Genomic DNA, 7,127 nt, shown 5'->3' on the forward strand with positions numbered 1-7,127 from the left:
TGAAGAGTCCTAGCCTCTTTAATCTTTCCTCATATGGGACCCTCTCTAAACCCTTAATCATTTTAGTTGCTCTTTTCTGAACCTTTTCTAGTGCTAGAATATCTTTTTTGAGGTGAGGAGACCACATCTGTACACAGTATTCGAGATGTGGGCGAACCATGGATTTATATAAGGGCAATAATATATTCTCAGTCTTATTCTCTATCCCCTTTTTAATGATTCCTAACATCCTGTTTGCTTTTTTGACCGCCTCTGCACACTGCTTGGACATCTTTAGAGAACTATCCACGATGACGCCAAGATCTTTTTCCTGACTCGTTGTAGCTAAATTAGCCCCCATCATGTTGTATGTATAGTTGGGGTTATTTTTTCCAATGTGCATTACTTTACATTTATCCACATTAAATTTCATTTGCCATTTTGTTGCCCAATCACTTAGTTTTGTGAGATCTTTTTGAAGTTCTTCACAATCTGCTTTGGTCTTAACTATCTTGAGTAGTTTAGTATCATCTGCAAACTTTGCCACCTCACTGTTTACCCCTTTCTCCAGATCATTTATGAATAAATTGAATAGGATAGGTCCTAGGACTGACCCTTGGGGAACACCACTAGTTACCCCTCTCCATTCTGAGAATTTACCATAAATTCCTACCCTTTGTTCCCTGTCCTTTAACCAGTTCTCAATCCATGAAAGGACCTTCCCTTTTATCCCATGACAGCTTAATTTACGTAAGAGCCTTTGGTGAGGGACCTTGTCAAAGGCTTTCTGGAAATCTAAGTACACTATGTCCACCGGATCCCCCTTGTCCACATGTTTGTTGACCCCTTCAAAGAACTCTAATAGATTAGTAAGACACGATTTCCCTTTACAGAAACCATGTTGACTATTGCTCAAGAGTTTATGTTTTTCTATGTGTCTGACAATTTTGTTCTTTACTATTGTTTCAACTAATTTGCCCGGTACCGACGTTAGACTTACCGGTCTGTAATTGCCGGGATCACCCCTAGAGCCCTTTTTAAATATTGGCGTTACATTAGCTAACTTCCAGTCATTGGGTACCGAAGCCGATTTAAAGGACAGGTTACAAACCTTAGTGAATAGTTCCGCAACTTCACATTTGAGTTCTTTCAGAACTCTTGGGTGAATGCCATCTGGTCCCGGTGACTTGTTAATGTTGAGTTTATCAATTAATTCCAAAACCTCCTCTAGTGATACTTCAATCTGTGACAGTTCCTCAGATTTGTCACCTACAAAAGCCAGCTCAGGTTTGGGAATCTCCCTAACATCCTCAGCCGTGAAGACTGAAGCAAAGAATCCATTTAGTTTCTCCGCAATGACTTTATCATCTTTAAGCGCTCCTTTTGTATTTTCATCGTCAAGGGGCCCCACTGGTTGTTTAGCAGGCTTCCTGCTTCTGATGTACTTAAAAAACATTTTGTTATTACCTTTGGAGTTTTTGGCTAGCCGTTCTGCAAACTCCTCTTTGGCTTTTCTTATTACACTCTTGCACTTAAGTGGCAGTGTTTGTGCTCCTTTCTATTTGCCTCACTAGGATTTGACTTCCACTTTTTAAAGGAACTCTCTTTATCTCTCACTGCTTCTTTTACATGGTTGTTAAGCCACGGTGGCTCTTTTTTAGTTCTTTTACTGTTTTTCTTAATTTGGGGTATACATTGAAGTTGAGCCTCTATTATGGTGTCTTTAAAAAGGGCCCACGCAACTTGCAAGGATTTCACTTTAGTCACTGAACCTTTTAACTTTTGTCTGACTAACCCCCTCATTTTTGTATAGTTCCCCCTTTTGAAATTAAAGGCCACAGTGTTGGGCAGTTGAGGTGTTCTTCCCACCACAGGGATGTTGAATGCTATTGTATTATATATTATTACCCCCATTCTAAAGATGGGACACTGAGGCACAGAGAGGCTAAAGACTAGAGATCTGTAGAGTTATACCTCAGCTTGCCACGCAGTACATGGTCATAGAGACAAGCTCTGTGTGAGTTGCCCAAGGTCGCACAGGAAGCCAGCGAGCGACACAGCCGGAACTTAAACCCCGAATCACCAGGGCTAGTCCCATAGTAACCACTGGACCTCGTCATTCATCCTTTTCCTTCCCCAGCCTACCACCAGGCCTGCCCCTTGCTCTTCCTGGGGCTGAAGGTATCATTTCCACAGCGCTCCCAGCCCCTGCTAGCCTAGTGCTGCAGAGATCAGGATCCCTGTGTGACCCCAGGGCTTCACCCTGCACGTTTGTAAAGAAATAGATTTTAAAAATGTAGCTAAAATAGTGTCCCATCGATTCCTTTCCCCCGGGAGCAGCACAAACTCCTCGGATCCAAACAGCTTGGCCGTGATACAGACGGGAACATCGAACCCAGTGGCCCACCATCCCTGCTCTGCTGTGCTGCTGGACCATACAGTGTCTTTCCTCTTTGTTCTTCAGAAGCACTTTCCCCCCAGCACAGCCCCATTTGGCTGCTGGGTGCCAGGGCACTTGTCTCCAGCTCCATTGGGGCTGCCTCTTTGCCCTGGGGTCAATTGCAGCAACTCAAAGGGTGTGTGTGGCATCATGCTCCAGCATTTGGAGCCAGGAAATGAGATGTCATTACGAATCACAAGAAATGGGAGAGAGCAACCCATTTTAGTACGTGGGCAGCAGTGGCACGCAAAACTGGGCTAAAACCTGCTAAAGAGATTAAGGGGCATGTTTCCAGGGAGCAGAGGCTCCTTGCATGCCTCATTGTGAGCCTGGATTTGCCCAGTTAACCTAGATTTACGCCAGTGTGAGAGCAGAATTTGGCTCTGGGTGTCAGTGGCTCTATTGCTGCTACTGCTGTGTTTGTCTGCAAGGTGGGTTCCACCAGGACTTACGATCTCTCACCAGATAATCACTTCCTGGGCAACATTCACAGCTGAGCAGATGTTCCCAAACCAGCTGGTTTTCCTCCTCAGCAGAATGAGCCCTGACGCTACAGTAGGACAGTGAAGGTTTCAGGCTTTTGGAACGGAGGGTCCCAGACTGGGTGTTGGACAAAGAGACTTTGCAGAGTGGGAGGGTTGGATCCTCTGCTGTGTGGCATGGGAGATGCGGGCCTGGAAGTGGATTTCACCACCCTTGTGCCTCCGGGATTCTAGCTTGCAAAGGAGGGCGGCCAACAGCAGTCCTAGATTGCGCCTGCTCTGGGAGTATTCCCATCCTGGAACCAAAGCCACGAAGGTGAGGTCAGATGAAGGGATTGGAATTGTTACCCCTTCCCTCAAAATTCAGAGGGATCCAGCTTTGAGGCTTTGGTTTTGACCCATCTCTGCTCCTGAGTCTGTTTACACCAACACTGGTTTGATACTAGTGTAACTCCATTGACTTCATGGCAGTGTTACCAACTCTTGTGAGTTGGCGTGTTTTCTTAAAGTCCCAGCTCCTGAAGTCACGCGAATACGAGAGAATCTCAGCCTTCATTAAAAAAAAAAAAGTAAGTTTCTTTCATCATAAATTCTGCATATATGTTAAAGGGTCTTAGGGACAAAATACACCCTTGTCTCACCCGCACCCGGTGGAAAACCTGCTGGTTGCACTTTGGCCTGTTGGTGATAGAAACTTGTGATGAGTTCAATGAGAGGCTTTGGAATCCCCATGTCTGCCAGTGTCCTCCAAAGATGGAGGCGTTGGACACTAGCTAACACTTCTGGGGAGTCAATGAAACACATGACTAATGGATGAATGCACTCTGCATTTTTCAATGATGTGACAGATATTTGCGATTTGGTCACATGTGTCTCGGCCTTCTCTGGAACCAACTTGTTGGGGTGGTAGTTTTGCTCCTATCCTTCATTTCATGCGACGCTGGATTACACAGAGCAGAGCTTTGCTCGCATGCGATGTGAGGATGGTACGATAGTTACTACACTCTGTTATTTCTCCCTAAAGGCAGAAAAAGTCCCTTCAGCCAGTCCTCTGGCTAATCGCTAGTCACCCCTACATCATTACAAATTTACCATGTAAGATCAATAACTGAGGATGGCTCACTCAGCGGTGGCCTCCCTTAAGAAAGTATGGCAAAACTGTTACATCTCAAAATGTGGGAAGGTGCAACTGGCGAAAAGCCTAATTTTTTCAGAACAATTTCTGGATGTGAATCATGGGAAGTTAGTGCTGTTGGCCAGATGTCTCTATTTTATAGGGACAGTCCCGATATTTGGAGCTTTTTCTTATATAGGCGCCTACTACCCCCCAACCCCATCCTGATTTTTCACACTTGCTGTCTGGTCACCCTATGGCCAGAAGACAATTGAAGCTTTTGAAATGTGGTGCTGGCAAAGACTTTTCATAGAATCATAGAATATCAGAGTTGGAAGGGACCTCAGGAAGTCATCTAGTCCAACCCCCTGCTCAAAGCAGGACTAATCCCCAGACAGATTTTTGCCCCAGATCCCTAAATGGCCCCCTCAAGGATTGAACTCACAACCCTGGGTTTAGCAGGCCAATGCTCAAACCACTGAACTATCCCTCCCCCTTGGATGGAAAAAAAAAGGGGCAAATGCCTATGTTGGAAATATTATTGGCGAGAAGCAGACCCAGATGTCAGAAATCAACGGATGTAAACTTATGTACTGTGGTCACCTGAGGCATAGAGATGGGAATAACCTTGAGAAAATTATTATGGAAAGAATGGTGGAAGGTCATTGTAGTAGGGGACGACCAGGAGGTGATGGATGGATGGCATGCAGAAGATCAGTGGAAGGTCAGCTATTGAGCACTCAAAGCTAGCGACGGATCGGGAAGGTTTTTTAAAATTTCAATAAATGGATGTACTAGCTTAGGTGTCTTTCCCTTGTGGTTGAGGAGAAAAGCTGGAAAACATGATCCCTGAAGGCTAAAAAAACGGACAGTAACTAAAGGATCCCCAAATTATTGTATTTTTAAAACCTCAGGAATTTTAAGCCAATTGCATGGTTTTGGGAGGGCTGGACTCTTGATGCTTGAATGGTTGGGTTGGCCACACTGACAGAATTACTCCAGATTCCCACTGCTGCACAATCGATTGCCTTTTCTTAAAATGGGGTTCACTCACTTCACTCTGTCCCCCTGGAACAGAGAGAGACTGAGCCCAAAAGTGAATAATTGATGTGCTTAGATACCATACCATGATTATGATATATGACTTAGGCTAGCTAGATGGGGGGGTGCATGAGGATAGATTGATAGCAAGTCATCCAGTAGGTGGCTCTGTGGGCCAATCAGTAAGGGAATGAACAGAAGGGAGAAAAGCGAAATCACCCCGACAGGGTAAAATTGCATCCTAAACCCGATGCTAATCTGAACGGTCTCAGTGAATATCTGGAGTGACTCCAGATTTAGACCTGTGTACATGGGAATATAATAAGGCCCTCACCAGGAAGGCGTTCAGACCCTTAGAAGGTTATGTTTTCCCCAACCACAAGAGCTAGAAACTCTGAAAAATTAAAAATGGAAATTGTCATAGATTCCCATGACTCCGGGAGCTGGGGACTTGGGGCTATGGATGGACAGCACCTAGTGCAAGGAGGATCTGGTCTCGGCGAGGGGTGCACCTGGAGTAGCAACAATATCAAACTGTAGACACTCAGCTCAACGTTAAGCAAGTCTTTATTTTATTTATTGCACTTCAATATTAGACCAAAAATAAACCGTTTCTTTTCTTCCACTGCCAGGCACTAGGGCTTTTAGCAGCCGGGCCCCAGGGGGGCATCCCTTTGCTGATATGCTCCGAGTTGGGATAGGGGATAGTTTATTTTTTTCTGTACATTTATATTTTTCAGAAAAGTGCAAAGTTTTGTTGCTCTTTTTAAAAACAAACAAACAAAGAACAGAGCCGCGGGGCCAGGAGCCGAGGCGCGGCGCGGCTCCCCCTCTCCCTGCAGATGTTCTGAGCTCGGCAAAGAACCAAACACAAACTATAAAGTGTTCCCTTCTGGTGTGCTAGTTCCCTCTCCCCGTGGACCTTCAGGATCTGATATGTATCGAAATGCAAAGCCGGGGAGCTTTGGCCCCACTTTTGGTCCCCAGACTTGTCTCCATCTTATAACAGTGCCACCTTCCCCACAAAACCAGAGCCATTCTCTTCTGCAGTGGGGGAGTTGTCTAGTGGCTGGGGTGGGGGGAATGGGATTTAGGACGTTTGGGTTGTAATTGTGGCTCTGAGAGGGGAGTGGGGTCTACTGGTTAGACCATAGGGTGGGGAATGGGAGCCAGTATTCCTGGCTTGGGGATGGGGTCTAGTGGTTAGAGCAGGGCAGGGCTGAATGGGAGCAAAACAAAATGGAGCCATTTGTTTCTTTAATGGAAGTGTGCTTGCACTCAAGATCTGCCTCCTTCAACCTCTCCCCTCTGAGAGACAGCGCCCCCCTCAGGTAGCACATCCCACCCCTGTCCGGCCAAGCCATCGCACGTCAGCCTCTTCGAAAAACTCCCTGAAAGCCCTGATGGCGTGAGACGTTTTTTAAAAAATACCAGCCAGGAAAAAGCACAGCATTGACTTTAGTGAGTCTCTCCTGATTTACCCCATCCTACGTCTGGCCTCAGGTCGGGATTTGGGGACTGGACGAGTGCTCCTACCATCCCTGACGAAAAGGCTCCTTGCATATCACTTCCTGATCCAGTCTATCCTATACCATCCACAGAGCGCAGGTCCACAAGCCATCTGTGCTGTTTTCTCCATAGGAGAGGGCTGGTACGAACGGAGGGTGGAGGCGGAGCGGAATGGGATAAAACAGCATGCACCCTAAGAAGGAACTAGTTCGTCAAATGAAACATGAATGGGGTGTGCCGTCCCCCCGAGATCTACCGATGCGCTGTATGTACAACATATCCAGGCTCTTATATACAGACTAGAACCTCAACACAATACAGAGAAAGAGTTCTATACACATATATACACTGTGTCTGTGTTGGTGCGGTCAGTTCGGATGCATGTTTGCTTCGCTCTCCAGGCCTTGCTGTGCTGCACAGAGCGCCGTGCGGGAGGTGTGCTCTCTCCTCCTGAACCCGATCGCCCCGGGTTGGGGGATGTGCGCTGGCAGAGCCCGGCTCCGACAGGCCACGTGCTGCCCGGCAGCGCCAGAGCCCTCCTTCCTCGTCTTCGAAAGAGCTA

Source organism: Emys orbicularis, chromosome 19 (assembly GCF_028017835.1).
Source record: "Emys orbicularis isolate rEmyOrb1 chromosome 19, rEmyOrb1.hap1, whole genome shotgun sequence".
NCBI classification, from domain to species: Eukaryota; Metazoa; Chordata; order Testudines; family Emydidae; genus Emys; species Emys orbicularis.